Source organism: Mytilus edulis, chromosome 12, assembly GCF_963676685.1.
Source record: "Mytilus edulis chromosome 12, xbMytEdul2.2, whole genome shotgun sequence".
Taxonomy (NCBI): Eukaryota; Metazoa; Mollusca; class Bivalvia; order Mytilida; family Mytilidae; genus Mytilus; species Mytilus edulis.
The window spans coordinates 40,089,433-40,111,158 of NC_092355.1; the positions used below are offsets into that span (position 1 = coordinate 40,089,433).

The 21,726-nt window shown below is 30.4% G+C and overlaps 1 long non-coding RNA gene across 1 annotated transcript; it reads right to left on the reverse strand.

Moving 5' to 3' along the window:
* Positions 1-7,176: 7,176 nt before the first annotated feature.
* Positions 7,177-17,325, reverse strand: LOC139499639 (uncharacterized). The gene is made up of 3 exons (XR_011658235.1): positions 17,116-17,325; positions 16,132-16,247; positions 7,177-7,710 (listed from the first exon to the last, which is right to left on the reverse strand). It is a non-coding gene; the product is annotated as an uncharacterized lncRNA (long non-coding RNA).
* Positions 17,326-21,726: the final 4,401 nt, after the last annotated feature.

Consider the following 21,726-nt stretch of genomic DNA (forward strand, 5'->3'; position numbering starts at 1 on the left):
GTTTGGTTTAAATGTTAACAACCTATATAACATGTATAACTTATTTACGAAATTATATCAGTTATTCGACTTAGTTTAACCATATTTTATTGTTCAAAACAGACAAATGGATGAGACACAAGTTTTTCAACTAAGTAACGTCTTATCCAATATATTCATAAATATACACATGAATGAACACTACATAAATCTGACTTTACCCAATTATTATTTTAGCATGAAGATATAAAAATAAATTGCATATAAATTTTAAGAATCGGATCAATGGATATCAATTCGACTTAGTGCGTTCTATCAGTTTTAGGACAACTACATCAATGACATTATAATTTTTAAAAACTACTATTGAGTGTAAACAATTTAAGTTTTATCAAACAATATCAGGACATCATATTTAGACAATATGAAAACACTTCTTATCTTCAAACATTTGTCTTTGCGATCATAATACATGTACACGTTAATTACACTTGCTGGGAAGGAGGGGATACTGTTTTATATTTGTCAGTCCGTCTATCCGTTCGTTTGTCTCTCCTTTTGTCTTTTTATTCCATAAGAGTATGTTGAACGTTTCCAAGGAACAACAAATCAGACCTTCTTGAAATTTATTTGCAGTCTTTAATTGGAACTTGCTTATCAATGTGATGCAATGGCATGAGTACTAATTGTGCGCCGTTACAGGTTGCAATTCTGTAAATATAGACAATTTCCAAAAGGAACTCCTTTTTTTGCAGCTAACACGGTGACACTTTTACTATGAATTTTCGTGAAAAATAATATCCCAGAACGGAAAGTTTATATGCAGTACTATTTTATTTAGTGGTAAAAATATAGGACTGTGCGGCATATTTTCAACAAATATATGCCCTGAACGTCTAAGAGTTTAAACTGATACTAAAATTTTATACAACCCTAACCTTCTTTTTTGAACTTCCTAAGCATTCAAATTTAGGAGCTATCATGTTTTTCCATACTGGTTACATTCCCAAGTGATGAAGAGGCGTGGTTTGAGAAACAGCTGTATTTACGAAGTACAACCTACAGACCAACTTAATTTCGCGCCCATGTGTTCATTGATTTACACGAACCTTTTCAAAAACAAACATTTACATAATGTTTTAAGATTTTACAATTCTACTTGCAATTACTCCAATTCAGTGAAAAGTAAATAACAAAAATAACGACCTCCAAGACAAATTCAACACGGATACTTCCTTATACTCCAATGGCAAAATAAAAAGCTCAAATACATCAAACAAATGGAAAACAAGTTTCATATTCTAGATTTTGTTGTGTGAAAATTGTTGGTGTAATCTGGTTTGATGATAAATGTTTGCAACTTATATATCTCAGTGAATTTAAGATACAGTATAGAAGTATTGTTTTGCCTTGATATGCACATCGATCTAAGATTGCATATTAGAATATATTCAGAATTTCAATTGATAACCGTCATATACACTCTTCTCCGTCCAATGGCGTTTGTATATTGCAATTATGACGTTAATGTCGTGTTTTTTGTTCTACATTGCCATGACGATAACACTAAAGTTTTCCCACAAAAAAATTATTTAAATCAATACTACATAGATATAAAGGGTCATGATTGACTGACGCGAGTTGTCTCTTCTGCAAAGGAAAACATTTTTTTCGTTTCATAATGTTCCATACAAGAAAAGTTATCTTAACTTTAAATAAGTAATTATGTCGTACTTTCGACTGTGAGGTTTTTGAATTAGTAGTTTCACAGAATATGCTATCCATGTCGATTAAGTCTCGTGGTTTTTGCTATTCCCTACTTATGTATTTGTTATCTTCATTTTTTCGATATGAATTAATAGGACCTGAACCTAGTATAACTACTTTTACCTCTTATTAACTAACATCAACATTATTGCCCATCGACATTATATTCAACTACTTTACTAATTTGTTTCATTACAAAGGGTAATGGCATTGAAACTAAATCCTCTGTGTCATGTCAGACCGAACAACAACATTTTAACAAAATAAAAATTAATTTCATAAGACTTTTTGAATTTACATGAGGAGAGATAAACCGACAACGTCCTACTGCCTTGGTACTCTTCCTATTAATGAAAGTTGAGTGATTTTTCATATGATATTGGATCCTTTTGTCAATTAATCGTTTTTCACAATAACATAAATAAAGGCATTAATAGTATACCGCTGTTCAACAGTAATAAATCGATTTAACTGAAACAAATCCGAGGCACAAACATGAACCTTTATGACTCATTATGTTCATTGAAATGTCGTTTGTGTTTTTATTTATATTGAGCCTGTTGTCTCCTTTGAAAAGTTTCTCCAGTTGACATCACATGTGGATAACAATTTGACATATAATACTGTATTGACAATCCTTTTAACCTAAAATATCAAATATTCTTTTGATTAAACATGGTATGGTAATATTGAATGTACATGTTTTAGGCATATCCTTTACGAATAATTCATATGCATCGCATAATGTAATATCCTCATGATGGATAACACAAAAAGGTAATGTTTTCTGTATAACGTGAAATACATATCTAACAACGTTCATATTAATTGATTTTATCACATATCATCAATTTTGGGTTTTTGTATGTTAAGAAAAATCAATTGAACATTGTGTCCGATGGCGAGTTTAATTTTTCTCATGTTTTTTTTTAAACCGCTTTCGTTAACTGCAATAGTTTATATATTATGCGTGCTGTATCGTATTCTGGTAAGTCAATTTATGTTCATAGTTAGGTGTTTTAGATCACCACATTCTGTATTTTCCTATGTCAAAAGCCTGTTTATCATTTTTCGTTGTTTTTATATATTTTTTTTGGATAAATCATGACCTGGGTTGTTTCCTTTAAAATTACAATTATTTCATAGCATGATACTTAAAAGCCTATAACAAGTATATGGCTGCGTTTTTTCTTATTGTTGAAGGTTATATAATGTTCTAAAGATGATTATAAATGATTACATTTACGTCATTTAATCTCTTGATGTCGCATTGTCGATTATACCACTTATCATGTTGTTGGAAGTTTTAATGTACAACACTCTACGAAGCACTTCGTTATACTATTTAACTGATGAAGGTGTTGCAATAATTGTATATAGGAGTAAATGATCAGGTTGAACGGGTATAACTTACCAACGTTAACTTTTCAACTTCTCACAATTTCCACAGTATATGTGTGAATAGTCATCCTGTGCACAAATAGAAGAAAAAAAAGATCACAATGGATTAACAAACAGTTAGTTAAAGTTACAGTTAAAAATGATGTTTACCCATGCAAAGTACCCAATATGTTCATTTACCATGTTTACAGTTTCTGAATAAGGTTCTTACGTTTAAGTTGTAATTGGTTTACCTCTGATTGTCTCTTGGGTTTCATTTTTTAGGCACGTCGTTGTCAGTCTATTTTCTTCCCGCATTCAAAGTCGCCAATATTTTTCGTGTGCAGTGACATTAAGACCTCTCTTAAGTAAGAACTGCGGCCATCGCACAGCGCAAATCTGTTGATAAAACCGTGAGTAAAGAGTAAACAAACGAGCATTAGAATGAAAAATGAAAAGTAATAATTGAAGTTTAGAAAACAAATTTAATACATCAAATCATTCAATAACTGGTATTGCAAAGATGAATTAACCAACCAAATTGCATGAAAAACTCAAAAAATAAACATTGTTGTAGCAATTCACTTAATATATTCCACGATTCTGTGTTTATTGTAGCTATCTTGTCAACTTCGGCTTTAACTCGCAGGTGAATGAAATTTTATTTTTCGATCATTCGTAATCATTTTAAAAATGGTCTACAGAGGACTTATTTCAGTAAATATACATGCATTGGTATGATAATTTCCTTAACATCAAAATAACAAGAAACTTGTTCCATTACACAGTTTAAGCTAGACAACCTCAATATTCAAATTAGATGTTACTTTTGTTATCATATTTGTATTTACATATTCCGTTTTGTTTGTTCTGTATCATGTAATTGAACTCTAATGTATCTAAACATGTACTTATTAGTAAACACCTATGCATCATTTAAAACAAACATCACATATAGAAATTCTAAATACAATGACTGTGTACATTGTATAATAGAAATGCTGATAAAGGAGCATTGCCTTAAACACTTCTGTCAGATTTATTAAAAAGAAAACGGTGTCAATATTTTGAATGAAATACTTTGTACACATTTTGTTGCACATAGCGTTTACAAAAATATGATACCGATGAGAAGGGGGTAATATTTTTACTCAATTAAGGCTTGCAATCTTCGTGAGTACTGTTACACTATTCAAGGTATCCTTGATTGGCAGTATAATTTAGAATGCTTTGGCGAGATTAAAACATATTTAACATTACAAAACATTGTCACATGTAATCGATGATTAACTTTATTGATCATTGCATTTAATGTTTATCTGCCTCAGAACATGAAGAAACAGTCCGGGATGAAGAAATCAAAACGTGACAAACAAAACACTCACTCAGTATAACATATTTTGCAATTTAAAATGTACAAAAGTGCACTCATATACTATTCATTTGCTTCTTCTGTCATGTCCTATACTGCTATTTCAGGATACAATTTGTTTAAAATACTAGAGATGTATAACAAATTAAGTGGAGTTAAGTTCGTGAATTCATTCTTTTCTAAAGGTATAAATGGATAAGTCGAATTACTAGAAACACAGAAACAAAAGTCTCCCTACTTCGGTATATCATGATGATATCAATTTAAAAATATGATGGTAAGGTCATCAGATTATTTCGGTCATGTTTTGAAATTTGTCTAAATCACCTAATTCTTCTTCATACTGTAACTGAATTACAAAACGGCAGATGTAGCAAAGCAAAAAAACAGTCGATAATAAATTCAAAATTGCGCAGTGTGTCTGCTATAATTATAAAAACATGTACCATTTGAATTAAGTAGTAATTCTAGATATGAATTTAAGTATCACTGATCATCAGATTAATCTCGGAAATTTTGTGTTTTTGAGACATAACAAAATTTTTATGAATCAAACTGTGATTTTCAAAACAAAATGATTGAATACGAATGCCACATGTAGAGGAGGATCTGCAAATCCTTCGAAGCATCTGATATAACTCCCTGTTCCGTTTGGTCTTGTTGCTTAGTCTTTACTTAGAAATGTAGTGTTTTGTAAACTGCTGTTTGTCCTTTGATTGTTTATTATGGCATTATCAGTATGATTTTAGATATCTATTTTAAACTTTAAATTCTCTCAAATACACCGATGAATGATGTATTTACATAAATGTTTGTGGCATTATGGTTGCAGACAAAAATATAACGGAGAGTGGAGCTGACATTAAACACTTACATATTTGCAAGTTTTAGATTTGCTTACCAGATGTACATGTATTGTACACAAATCAATCAAGGAGGAATGAATAATAGATTTGTAGCTGCAAAATATATAGCACACTGTTTAGTATATCATTAATTTACCCATAAAACCATAATTATCTTCAATATATTCTTAAGGATTTTTTATTTTTTTCTGGCATCCATTTACATGTTTTTCGCCTCTTTTTAACATAAATTTCTCTTTACAATCTTAACATATATTTCTTTGATGCATGTATTGTTACGATATGGTACCGGTTTTTTTAAAATTAACTGCTATTGTTATTTACACTATAGGATGTTTAACATATTACCACATACATGTATATATGATTAAAATGTATTCTAAAAAGGAAGATACTGTATTTTTTTTTCGTATAAATGAGTTGTTTCGATGTGTACGCACTGTATCTCCGACGTATATTTTCGGAATTTTAAATATGAACATCAACACATTACGTAGTAAAAAATATATGTTCGACACAAAAGAAATGTTTGTCTATCGACTCGCTGTTTACTGAAATAAAACATGATGCATATGGTAACTTGAATATTGTAGTTTGATTAATTTGTGACAAACGTGTGTATTATCTGTATAAGCCAAATACAAATTCAGCATGACCTTTCTAATTTCAATGATACAAACACATGACATAAGGCATAACATGAAATATTGAAATAATCGACATAACCACATTGTATAAATATATACAAGATTGAAAACAAATAATGATGAACTATTATGCAAGCTGTTTTGCTGCTGTCTCATTAACGCTTTATGTGTTAAATACTTTCTGTGCAGGTACAAAATACAATCGGCTATCCTGAAAAAAACTAAATAAAAAGTGTTAGGCAAACATGACAAAACATGATAATACAGTTTCTGTTCTACGTCCAGTTTTGATTTCTTCTAAATAGTTTAAAACCATTCCTTACCAGCAATTTCATCAAGTCAACATTTTCAAAAGCATCACTTTGTTTATCGATGATCAAGTGTAAACATATAAGCAATTCTTTCTTTTTGATTCGTAAAATTATCATACAATTCATACGTTGCACAGAAATGAAACCGATCAATGTGTTGCAATTGATTGTTGTTCTATACTTTCTTATGTTATCTATATAATAATAATAATGATAACATTTTTTTTTAAAGATGGTGACTCAGTTAGCTATAACACTAATCATACCTGAGGCCCTCAAGAAATACAATAAAATACAGATGATACAACAAATCAACACTTTACAAAAAGTCACACAAAAAACGCATATAATAAACATAAATAAGAAACGGTTATGAAATACACAATTAAAAAAAATGTATATAATCATACATTGTGAACTGTAATAATATTGTTTCATACATTAAAATGGAATTCCAAGCGTTGTATTGAAACACAACAGCTCATATAAACATATGCAAAGGCAATTTAGCATATTTACATTAATCGCTGAAATAGGCAAAGCATTATACATGTGCTGCAAAGCATTTGAACATATAAGAAGAGATAGTTAATACTGCACCGAGTAACTAGCATAACATATTATATTAACAATCGTCTCATTTAGGTATTGACCAAACAATTACGCATTGAAATGTTTTAAATATAAATGCAAATATCAGTATATATAAAACACCGCATCTATATATCTATTATTATAAGATGAAATGTCTTCGCTTTTTTTTTAAATAACTAAAACTATACATCTTAGTAGATTATGATAAAATAATTGTGTAAATAGTTATCAAAGATACCAGGTTTATAATATGTTACGCCAGACGCGCGTTTCATCTTCATAAGAGTCGCCAGTGACGCTCAGACCAAAATAGTTAGAAGGACAAACAACTACAAAGTTGGAGAGCATCATAAAAGATATCATATTTCAATTTTGGTACGCCAGACACACTTTTATTAATACTCGTAGTGTTACCAGAATCTCAATAGGTGGACCATATTGAAATTATATTAAATAAATCTAAATATATAAATATCTCATTCTTTTTCATTTTAGTGATTGTTTTCAAGATTAAGGTCTTCACCTATTTATGTAGATATTCTTACCTTTGTGTTCGTAAATCAAAAGAGCATACACCTGTCCTGTTTCGCTATACACAACAGTTGGTGTTTCTTCCAAGGACTTATTTATTTTTGAAATTGTCCTACTGCTAATGTAGAATATGAAATCCCGATTAATAGCAATGTTCCAATTCGAAGCAGATGATATTATTGTTTTGACATCAGACCCATTGTACCATGCAGATTTCAAAACACTATGTCTTTCCGTCCAATATAGGCGCCTATCCGTTACATCTGGAAAATAGCCTGATAATAATCACTCGTGAAAAATGTAGTCAGTGACAATTCTAATTTCCGGCTTTTCAATGGAAAATGTCTGCATAACAGGTCATATTTTTTTGTATTTCTGTTTCTTAAATGTATTTATATGATTACACTTAAAGTAATCCCATTAATGTGTGGATTCGCCACCCATAACCTCAGAAAAAGAATTATATCACCGAAAGTCCACATATTTGCAATATAACGCAACAGAATCATTAAGAAAATTTAAAAATGTCAATAATTATTATAATTTTACGAGCCCAATATAACATAAAAGTACACACTTTACATAAGAGGCAACATTTGAATTTTGTCATTTTGAAAATGAACAGATAGTACAGGAAGTACACATGGCAATTTCATGGCCAATGCTGTAATAACTCAACAAAGAAAAACGTACTTTTCAAATAAAATTAAATGCTTCTTACGGTAATACTTCGGCTATCACAGTAGCTTTTCTTAACTCATATTTAATTTCAAGTTGTTTCATGTTTAAAATATGTGCTTTGTCGAGGCTATCTATATTTATATGTAAATGGTTTTTTTTTCTGTTTTCCGACATTTTGCCTTTTTCATTAGTATTTTTGCAGATGTGGTCCTTCGTTTGTTGAACGAGTCTTTTAAAGTGATTGTTGCCATTCCATGGTTTGCTGTTAACTTGTTGGACTTATTGATAGATGCATTAATGTTCTCTATGAGTTTTATATTGTTGTTGTTAATTTTGCATAAGTTGTATATTGGTACATGTGTGCACTTTGCATACTATGTGATGTTCCATTACCTAGATTGATAATACAAGATAATAGTGTTTGCTTGTATTCAAATTTGAGCTGTTAGTCTTGTTTGAATGCACATATTGTGCATCATTTGAATTTCAATTGCTGTAAATCGACAGTGTAATATCTGCTAAATTACTAACTGCCACACAAGATAATACATTGTCTGGAATCTTGTTTTATAACGAGCTACGACAAACATATCACACGACAGCTTTGATAGAATACTCCTCTGTCAATTTGATTGATTGTTGATTGCTTAACGTCTAATAGCAAATATTTTAAACATATCCAGGACTATCCTCTGTCAATTTAAAACGGTATTAAAATGAATGACTCTAGAAGAAGCTAAGTATTTTACCAACCTGATGTCAAATCAAAATAAATTAAATGATTCATGAATTATGTGTATTCTCATAGAACAAAGACAGCAATGTATTCATTTTTGAACTAGCCACAATATTTTTGAAAGGAGATGTGTAATTTAACTCTAGATATTTTTTACGTAAACGATAACGAAAATTAAAAAAGGATATTCTTCATTGATATATAACAGCATATGGAGACAGATTTTGATGAATCAATTTGAGTATCTTACTTTCATTTAAGAAGATATCAACGTATTACAAATAATAACCATTTGAAAAGTTTTCATTGATGTTTTGACGACTTTCAGTTTCCCACCCGTAAAAATCTTGTATTATTGCGTCATCGTTAAATGACGTCGTTTTATCATCCTATGTGAAATAAATCATTCATAAAAATCATACAACATCCTGAACATGGGAGTACGATAGGAACCGCCCAAACAAAATCGTGATGTAGCATTTCGGCTGATATATGAATATATTCGAATTTAGCCACGGGTATGTTCTCAAAGTACTCGAAAGACATCATATCAGATTCATACAATTTCCATCCCTGAAAGTTGATTTTGAGATAATGCAGTTTATTTTTTAACGATAATTTTGGTGTTCAAACTACAGTGCATACATATTTTTTGACAAGACATAAGTGGAATACACGACATGACATTTATGGCATTGTTATACTTTTAAAATTATGCAAATAAGACAAAAGTAAAAACAAGTTGCTTTCTTTAAAAAAAGAAAAGCAATACATAAACCTAAGACCACTGACTGCCGGGTCACTAAAAGATTGTTGCTGAATTTGTGTTTGCTTTTGAATTGAAATAACTGACTGTGAATAGAAGAAGCCAGATGAAAGTATATATTTACAGCTTCTTTTTGAATAGTTATTTTAAAGCTTGACTATTTTATATTTTACTTGGAAATATACATAATTTTTCCGATTATAACCATTTGGCAAATCATAATTTCTACTAACCGGATGACTTGTGCAAATTGCACAAACCTATCGCAATATAAATTTATGCACTCAGTTTGCTTTGTAAGCTGGAATTCTGGATGCATTTATTTTTATCTATCATACATGTATCTTTATATTTTGTTTCCTACATGATTGCCTTTATATTCTCAACTCGTATTTGAAGCTGTCTGGTAGACGTTGTATGCGGTGAAACCTGTGGCATGCAATTGATTGGGACCCATAAAACATCTCAAATTTTAAGGATTTCCTGATTTTACTTAAATCCATTCAAATATTTTACAGGAAAACTTAGTTTTGCCGAAGAATTTCTTTATTCAGAAGTTTATGAATACCTGAACACACTTTCAAAATAACCAATTTATATAAAAAGGTATGTAGATGTAAAAAGATACCAGAATTAAAATAATGTACACCAGACACGAGTTAAGTCTACAAAAAAAAGCATCAGAGACGCTTGAATGAAAAAAGTTAAAAGGCTAAATACATTACAAAGTTAGGAATCTATTCATTGGGTAGACAATCCTTAGCTTTTAGAAAAGGTCAAAGTTTATAATAGGACAGTGACTCAAAAAAGAAACAAAAGAGAAACAACTCGAAGTCAGAATACCGTGAGTAATGATGACCGTGCTTGAAAATCACATGTAAAGCTCATTCTGCCGTGTCCTGAATTTAGATAACAAAAACGAAAATAAGCTTTCACGAGTGTTATTGCATGCAAGTAGTATTTTAGCGCACGAAATAGTAAATAGAAAGCATCTCACTAATACTCGGGAAAAGAATACGCATTTGCGTCATCACATATCTTAATCTAATAGTTGTCAAACGGCCTACATTAAATATTTTGACTCCGGATTCATTCACATTTTATCCGGAATTTTTGAAAACGCAAACCGATAGTGTGCTTTGAAACGTGATCTATAATGTAAATGAATCAAGACGTATAGGATGTTGGTCAACACAATGAATACAATTTTCAAAACCGTACCATAGTACAAATATGTAGATGCTATAAGGTTAAACTATTAAACAAACAAACAAAAATTGAATTAAAACTTTATAATAAACTAACGTTCCTGTTAGTATTTTTTTTCAAATTCTTTTGAATATATATAATATCAATAAAGACAATATTAATCAAAACCAAAGAGAAAACAAAGACTCACAAAACATTTACATCAACAGTTATAAATAATAATTAAGAAACAACACGAACTCAACTAAAACCGGGAGTGAAATAAGGTGAAGGGTAAGCATTTCCTGCACCGTATACGGCACCCGTCGTGTTATTTCTTTGTTCAGTTCGGTTATTATGGGAGGGTATTATGACTAAGGAAGAATATCATATATGATTTCTGACACACTTTTGTCATAATGGCCAATCAGCTCATGATGGCGACCGGAAATATCTTGAGTGATGACCTTAATTTAATTGATTCATAGCCCTGTCTTAAACACGAACGTCAAGTATTTACGGATGGACATTTTATTTATCGAATGAATCTATTTTTAACTTCTAACATTTTACTTTGTGAATATATAACTATACAAAATATAAGCAAAGACTTCTAAATCCATACTAAAATAGTATAAAATAATCAACATTATGGTTGTTATTAAATTTTGTTGTGATTATTGTAAATTATTTTTACGGTTATTGTGAGCTGCAATGATTTAAAATCATGCTTTATGAATTGAAAACACACAAGTATTTTTATTCACGAACGTTTAAAAATTTAAGTATTTAATAAATTAATCTTACTTTCCGTTTTATGGATATATTACAAAAAATAAATAATAATTACTCATAAATACTAAAATGGTATGAAATAATTAACGTAGAAATATATTGATTATTGTTTATAAACATTTTTTTTGTAGGATGCAAGAATTTATTTAGATTTAAGTTTTATGTTTCCTTTACAAATGAATATTTAAAAATACCAGAGCAGACGATCTTTTCATATAAAATACTTATTTCTTAATTGCAACTCTGAAAATATTCTGATTTCAATCATTGTTAGTTTCTTCAGAAACATAGATACAGTATATATTTTATATATATATTTCTTTGATTCCGATTGAATTAAATAATTTTGATAATATTATCTTTCTGTTTTCCGATCTACTATTAATATTTTAACCAGAATGTTCTCTCCCGTAAGTCTATGATGAAATTCACAGTATCCCGTGGCCGGTTAAATTCAAAAATATTTAGTTTACATGTTATCTAAACAACAGAAAATATCACGTTATAATTGACCCAGATACACACAGTATACAGTGGTCGTTTTAAATTAAATATAATTGCGTCGTCAAGGGCCATCAAGGGACTATATCCAAGACGTAGATAACAACCTGTTAAGACCTGTATAAATGACCGAAAACTTTCGAGACGTTCCGAGAATTTTATTCTGACTTCCGGCCGAGAGATATCGAGTGGCCCATAGACACATCCAAAACTCGCCAATATATAAGAATATATAAAAAAAATATTTGCATTGCAGCTAGCCTGAGGCGTTCATCTTTTCTAAAGTAAAAATAATCTTTTGGTAGAGAATAGAGAAAATATTCCTCAACAGTCTAATTAGTTCCATGATGAATTGTTCATGATATATCGTTTGACAGATGTCTTTGATTTCAAGTATATCAACATGATTAAACAATCACATATTTGAATCGTTTATGATGAAAATAGATATTCGGGAAGGTATGCGATAAAACTGATCTGTATTTGTTTGGACCTTTCAAAATTGGTCTGAACCTATTATTCAGAATCTTCGTATAATTTCTGATTTTGTCAGTGTATATTTATTTATAAGGTCTCGGCACCTTCCGTCAAGATTGTGTTAGAAAAAGGACGAGATGTTGTTAGTAATTCCATGACTCATTAACGTTTTAAAAATCGGAATGTTAGCTGTTGTATAATGTATGCATTTTGAAAAGTATACTCTGAGGAGTTGTCTCTCTTTTTTTATTTTTTATTGATCTGTTTTGGTGTTCAAACTACAGTGCAAACATGCATTTTTTACAACAAATATTTCCAATCACGTTGTATAGCAAGTTTGATAGATAGAATGTCCACAAAAGTCATAACATTAACGGTACCAATTTTCCTGCACCAGATTCGCATTTTACAGATTAACATTCAGGTTATGATTTAGCGTCATGACACAAAAATTCGCCTTTATCATCTACAATAACATTGATGAATCGTATGTCTTTCATGTACCAAGATCGGTAAAACATACTCGTTCTGTCAACTTTGATAAATGGATTGAACCAAATAAATTCTTTTCTAACATGAAATGTATTTAACGGAATGAAAATACCCTTGACACGTTTCCAAGCAGATAACACTTCTATTCAAAAAATGAGGTGCTTTTAGGTTTCAAAAATCAAATTCACATCTGCTCATAAATAAATCTTCTCAATCAAAAAGGGAAAAGAAAGCTTTGAAAACATGTTTCTATTTGGAGTCATGTTCTGATATAAATCTTTTTATTCACAAAATTCGAAAGGATAACAGCCGTACTTCAAAATTTGGGACTTTCAATCCCCCTTCGCTATGAGACTTTTGAATTACTTTCAATTTAAACTTTTAGAGTACTACCATTTCATAAAAAAAATCTATTCATGTCACGTTGTATTTCAATTTCATAAGATTGTAGTACATGTGTTGATGAAATGACACAAATATGCTTTGATATTGCAAGTGATTTAAGAATTACTATGTTACCGATCAAAGAAAGGTTTCTGATTCTCCACATTTTAATTATTGATTCCATTTTTCCTTTGCGTGCATCTAAATTAGAACAAACCGTTTATTCAAAGGCATTAGAATTTAAACCTAAGGTTTTAAAACCATCTGTCCTTTTAATAGGAAGGGAACCTTCTTTGTTCAATTTATTCCTTCCAATCCATGTCGATTCGGTTTTAGAAAAATTGACGTTCAACCCTGAACACTTCTCAAAATCGTTAAAGGAATCTAATGAAATTTGCATCTTTCAAAAAGCAAGTGGTATCACCATCGAACTGTGAAGTTTTAATTTCAGTATTTCAAATTTGTATACCAGATATCTGGTTGTTCTTACGAGTACTTTACTTATTGCCAGCAGTTCAACAGCCATAATAAATTTTTGAAAAAGGAGACAAAGGATTCCTTTGTCAAACACCTCTCTCAATTTTGAATGCAATAGAACAAAATCCATTTTTTTGCGACAAGACTAGATATACTTGAGTAGAATGTAAACACCCATTTCCGGAACTTGCTACCAAAATTAACAAATGAATTTGAACAATTTTTCATATTAGCATATCAAACGCCTTTTCGAAATCGACTAGTATAATGTAAGACCTAGACAATTATTTAAAGTAGTAAACAATATCATATCAACAATGAGTCGTAGATTTTACCCAATGTATCTACCAGCCACATATCCCGTATGGTCCGAAACTATAAGTTTTGGAAGAAATAATTTCATTCTTTTCGCAATAACTTTGGCTAATAATTTGTTATCAAAATTTGACAGAGAAAAAGAGTGTTCTATCTTTATTTCTTTGAATAAGAGTCAGAATACCTCGTATTTTGGTCTATTAAGAGGGTTCCGGTCTCGAAGGAATATTCATAGCTTCCTCAAACATTTTTTTTATATCAATCCAGACAAAATTGTAAAAACTCAGCAGATAGCTTGTCTGTACCAGGGCTTTTATTATTTCTAAATGTTTTAAAACTTTCACGCACTCCGATTCTGAAATATCTGTAATGCATATATCCTGTTTCAGAGCTTAGAAATGAAATCTAAATATCAAAAATTGGAATACGCTGAATATTTATCAGGGTCTTCTTTTGATGAGTACAGATTTTCATAGAAATTTTCTATTCGTTTGGATTATATCTTGTGTCACAAGTAAAACGTCGTTTACAACTTATTTGTTTATACATTTATTTTTATAATGGCGTTTTTCTTATGAAAAGATTTTTTTTTATTTCTGTCATTGCCTTCACAGTGTACGGCGTGTGATCGTATAATAGCCTCATTGTAGGTTGTATTCTATTTGCTCTTTTTATGGTATCTCATTTCAAATTTTTTATTTCTAAATTCTGATCTTTATTATCAAATTCTGATGAAATATTTGTTGTCTATATCCACATAACTCTTGAGAGTTGTCTCATTGGCAATCATACCACATCTTCTTTTTTGTACATCAATACGCAATTGAAGCTGGTTTATTGCCGCTAAAGTGAAGAGAACTGAAACATTTAAAATTTAAGTCTATTCGTTTGTCATAGACTCTAATATTAGTTAAATTTGAGGCAGCGAATTCTATATCTTTTATTCCTTTAACTTGTTTAATCTCTAGATCGAAGGATATATTATACGTATTCAGAAAAGTTTCGATTGTTGATATATACAACATCATCATTATATCTGTGAAACTTAATGACCTAGTTTCTTTGATCTTCTTCCTTATTGCCATTGTTTGATGCTATTAAATAACATAAATGTAAAGAACAGCACACTGTCGAATTCAATTGAAATGCTGACAACCTGCTAAACAATTCTACCTTCTAATTCAAAAAATATGTTGTTAATGAGGAACTCCAGTATACGTATCACTTAATTTACATCTAAGCTCAAGTTGCTTTTTGGTTTCTTTTTAATCAAAACGTGGTGAATTGCCCTAATAATAATTCTTGAAGCATATGGTTCCCTTTTGATGAAATTCAATTTGGCGCAAATATAAAATTGCATCCTGCTATGCTGAGTTTATTTATGAACCGTGATAACATAAAGTCTGATTGAAGTGATAATTGAGTTTACCAGCGACGGTAGTTCAGAATAGTTATCAAACACCCATGCTTTTGCAAGTTAATATGTTTAACATATTACAGAAATAATTTGTAAACATTTCAAATAAAACCGCTTTGGTTCTTACATCGACTCGTCTGAATAAAAAAACTTCGTTTATATCAGCACAAATGATGTTAACAACATCTAGTTATTTTTCATAAGTAAACAAACAAACAATATATATTGTTTAGCACTAAACATTACAGAATTAAATATTGGTTGGATGGTGCTCTTCAATTTCGTTCTTTTGTAGCATGTTAAACTTTTTGATATGAGCATCACTAATTAATTTTATGTAGATGAAACGCACGTTTTGTCTATACAATTTTAATCCTGGAATCAATATGAGCTTATACCCCCCAAAAATGCTTAAATGTCAATGTCAAACTACTTTATATAACTAGTAAACATACCTATTTCTATTCCGTACACATAAGATGTACTGTTAATAATTACTTTATGTTCCTTTCCCTCAACTGTTATTCTGTATATATTCCCGTCACTTTCTTCTTGACCAAAGTATATCCATCTACCAATACATAAACTATGAAACTTTCGATCATTTAAAAGAATTTACGTTCATCAGAAACGCTCACTGTATTTATCTTTATCGGAAATTGTAAAAACACAACATTTGAAAAAACTAAAATACGTAATCTCTTATAAGCATATTTACGAAATTCTTTTAAATATCATGGGTGAAGTATTTCAATGCAGTATTTTCTTACGCTGTTTCCCTTTTTCTTTTCTGGATTTGTTTTTTCTCAATCGATTTATAACTTTTGAACATCGGTATTATACACTTTATTTAGATGTTATCATTATTTTACCAAAAATTGACACAGCAGTTTTTTGTGAAAAAAACGTGTGGTAGTCAATAAAAAGAATTTTCTAATTAGATTTTTACATTTTGGGACCAAAAACCAAAATATAAATACATGGTTAGATTCGACTTATTCAAGTACACCAATAATTTTAAGGATATTTTTTAAATGTACGTTTTAAGCTAAGTCTTTTAAAATGCTTCATACAGGAATTACGTTGAAACTGCGATGCATTGATGTATTTGTTGCATTGGCTTTAAAATTAATCAAGTATAACATGTTCGTTTTCCATTCGTGTTTTCTTTTGAAGAAAAAAAAGAGAATTTTAGCTATTATGTGTAACCATCCAGCCTTCAACAATGAGTGAACCCCATGCTGTATAATCATCTATAAAAGGTTAGTATATATTGAGTTGTCATTTTATTACGAAATACCATGGGTGTAATGCAAGTATTCTTATATAACTATATACCACATGAATATTACAATCAAATTTCTTAAAATATTTTAAAGAACTTAAAGTTACGACACCATTATATATATATGGAAAATTGTGTTATTTACGTTACAAACCTGTTATATATGTCTATTGTCAGGACAGATGGATTCAATTCATTAAAAATATTTATAATCTCGGATCCATCCGAATTACATCTCATTATCTTTCCATTATCAACCTCTGTCCAGTAAAGGTGGGAACTCAATGAGTCAAAGGCTACACCAATGATAAAACTGGTTGATACGACAACAGTTTCAAATATTATAGATTGGTTTCCTGGATATTGAAACCTAAAAAAGATAAAAGACTATAATACTTATTTCATCAGTTTACCTCTTCTTTGCGTCATTCAATGAATGATCATAGTATGTATATTGCTTCATAAATATTGGATGATGTTATCGGAAACATATGGCGGGTTTTTTTTTTAAATGTGTCGGTTTTTTAAAGCCCAGGATTTATTGTTAACAAGTTTATTTTCTTACCCTAGGCATAGATTACCTAAGCCGTATTTGGCACAACTTTTTGGAATTTTGGTTCCTCAAGGTTCTTCAACTGTATAATTGTTTAGCTTTATAACTATTTTGATCTGAGCGTCACTGATGAGTCTTATGCAGAAGTAACGCGCGTCTGGCGTATTAAATTCTAATCCCAGTGCCTTTGATAACTATTAGGATGGATGTGAGTCAAATATTACTCCCGTGTCAATCAAGAGGAAGCACCACAAATGCATCATTTTGTTATCTTGACTGGTATATATGAAACGGATAGTTTTTGTTATGTATTAATTAAATTGCATTCTATCGCAACGTGTTTCCAAACAATAAGAAATTATTGGCTTTCGTGTGTTTTACTTCAACGTACGATATTCGAATCATATGTCGAATAAGGCACAGAACAGAACAATTTCAGGTACAATTATTCAAAGACTTACCAAAAAGGTATCGATCATGTTTGAATATTTTCAGAATGTGATGTGCATATGTATTTCGGATAAATCACACATGCATAGATAAAGTAAACGATGATTTTGTATGATCTGATCGACAAACAGAACATTAGTTAAATTGAGATTTGTAGGATTATCATATTGATTCAAGACTAATCATAATTTATTCAGGTGTGTACGAATTTTAACATTTAATCAACATCCCTTACACGATTTCATTTATCTAGAGAGTTTACCCCAAACATTACAGCCGATTCCATCGCGTGTGTGGGTATAGATAATATATTTGTATAACTTGCTTTCTAGCTGAACAGTGAAGTCATTACTTGGTTAGGTAAACTGCCCTGCTGACATACCAATCTATCTGTCTGCTGGATAGGCTACTTCGACAGGAGGGTAGTATACCTTACCTAATAATGACTTTACGGTTGAGCTTTTAAGTAAGCTAACCAAATATATTACCTTTAACTACACAGTCTATGAATTGGCTGTAAATTAAATGTAATCTTTCATTTTATGACCGAGTGCTTTAAGTATATCATCTACAGTATCAATACCCTGAGGTTGTGTGTTCGAACCCCGCGTATGGCAGGTTCTACTGCAATCTAAATATACTTGGATTTTTTAATTCCATGACAAAGGGTGGTGGATCAGTCTAAGTAGCATCATTCACCAATAAACCACTTAATTTACTATGATATGAATACCACCCTAAAAGAAACACTTTGTAAGATGATTAATAAAATATTAGTACTTTGTGACATAACTTAAACCAAAAACATGTTGTTTAAACTAATCACGTGTTATTATAAAAAAAATGTATACTTAAAGATAGCCTTGGCAATTATTGTCATAGTATGGTCATAAATTCCGAGTTTGTTAGACTATGAACATAGCATGTTACATAAAACATGAAATAAATATGAGCATTTGATTGTACAAGAATTGCATATATAATTTATCCCATGTGACGGATGTGCAGCAAAAAGCTTCGAGAACATGAGAAAGACATAGTAAGAATGCGTAGTTTTAAATGATGATACTGAAAAAGAATAGAGCGAGTACCTATGGTGATGATAGAACACCAAACAATCTTCACAAACACATACATTCTGTGATTTCACAAATAACAAAGTATTAATTTAAACTGGAAATCAACATCAAGTTTAGAAAACCTCCATTTCTTTTTACCGCCTAATTTGATGATGTAGGTTCAATTATTTTTTTAATTTGATGTAACTATCTTTTTTTCTTTTTAGTTGATCTTTTCATATTCAACCTATTTATTATAATTTAAAGACCTATTGCGCATTATAACGTACCTTAAAAAATAAATGGCGAACACTTGATAGTATGACTAAACCTTTTAATCTTATGTAAACATGAAAAATTGGGAATGCATGCATGCATGGACGAGGACAACTAACGTTAACAGGTTAAGTCTAATTGAATAATTGAATAATTGAATAATTGAATAATTTCCAATGTCTATGTAAAGTTAGTTTAGCTCATGCATGCATGGACTCAGTATATTGTGTAAGTCCATGCAAGGACTACGTTAGCGTCAGTTGCCTTCGTCCATGCATGCATGGAATAAGCTTAAATCCCAAGTTTTCATCAAACCATCAAATTAAAAAAAAATCAACTAAAACTATGAAATTAACCAGTAAGAAGTATTCCAGGTTTTCTAAACTTGATGTTGATTTCCAGTTTAATACCTTGTTCAACATGGATGGTTTGGTTTTGATTACCTTGTAAATATTGTGTTTGTTGTTCACATGTTTGTGTGAGTTAGTGTGTGTTTTCGCGTGTTAAAAAAAGTGTCATGATATCATTTCATGTACAAACCTCAATATGTCCTTTTTCTGGTATCTTGGAACATACATATATTTTTCTTTATAATCGTAAGCCAATGATTCCACAGTCGCATTAATGTCAGCAAGTTTCTTTACTGTTCCTGTATGTAAATCTATCTCTTTCAAGGAACTAGACGTTGAGAATAGAAGCGTTTCGTTAATACCTAAAAGGAATATGACCGAGATTAAAACAATATGTTATAACACTTTAAAATACCATGTTTAATACTATTTTCAGTGGGAACAGAACAAATAATTTAATATCAAGTGATTGGCAACCTTGTTCACCGAGAAGTAATACATATGGTGAATATCAATATAGAGCAATCAATGAAAAACATATTGTGTTTTCATAAATGAGCAATCACCATATCAGGTCCTATTTTATTTTCAATAAGTGTAGCTTTCATTAATAATTGTTATACATGTTGGAGGTAAATAAAAAAGAAAATATTTCGGAAAATTTTATAAGCTTGACTGTAATGAATAATTATTTTGTTCATTTCTTGAGACGTGTTTATTTCTTTAAAACTAACTAAACGTACGTATGTCCCATTAAAGCTTCATAATGGACAACAATTCGTTTGCATTTTGTACGTGCATAAATTCTACCTGTTTTAAAATATTTTGCTTTAATATTTCGGTGTTTATCTGTTAAAGTAATAAAGGCATACTAAATTAAACACATGTAGTTCGCGACCCTCGATTTTAAGAATCAGTCACAATTTATTGAAACATGGGACCAGCACAAACAGAAGTGGGAACTTCTTTCAGAGAATAAGACCAGGATGTTGGTCTATCAAACTTTGCAAGGGTCCAGAACAACTCTATACAAGATCAATGAATGCAAACGAAAAATTGTTAACATATAAAAAGGTATTACAGAATGTACTATATCCAATGGTTTGAACAAAATATATTTGTACTTATTGGTAACAGTCATGATAGTAGTAAACCAAAGAAGTAGGTCCAGTAAGAACCCTTTTTGGCCCCAAAATATAGCAGTTTTACAAAATTGTTAAAATGTAAACTTTTAGTTATTTATTGGATAGTAGAATGGTTCTGCTACATAAATATGGACTGTTTTTGACAATACAATGCACATATATTGGGTACAAGCACCATTAAGTCATGCTAAATTACTGAAATCTTTACAATTCCAGCATTTTAGTTAAATTCTAGACGGTTTCCGTGTAAAACGAAAGTGGCCGCATTCGTGTTCATCCAAAATATTGACATGGAAGTTGTATTTGATGATAATACATAACATATATAAAGATTGAGGATGAACACGGATGCGGCCACTTTCGTTTTTGACAAAAACCATCTGAAAAGTGACATTTTTCGCATAATTATTTGGTAGATTTTTCATATTTGAGCTTGAATCGGATTGTTTTTAATGATTAAATAAGTTAAAATCTTTCACATAAATTAATTAAATCCTATGAAATAGACACTTAAGTGTTTAAAAAGTGGTCAAAATCTTTCGTCAGATGAAACTGAAATTTGAGGCCAAAATCGGTCCTTACCGGACCTACTCCTTTATAAAATAATTTTATTTGCAATCCATTATCAAATACTTATTACAGCATAAAAGGCCAAATGATAATGATAGTTACCCATATAATTTCAGAAATGTTCTAACATTACCCATTACAACTTTAATTCACTATTTGTAGAGGAAAACAAGCCACATGTAGAGCAGGATCTGCTTCCCCTTACAGAGCACCTGAGATAACCCCCAATTTGTGGTGGGTTCGTGCTACTTAGTCTTTTGTTATCTATGTTGTGTCATGTGTACTATTATTTGTCTGTTTGTCTTTTAGCCATGGCGTTGTCAGTTTATTTTCAATCTATGAGTTTGACTGTCCCTCTGGTAT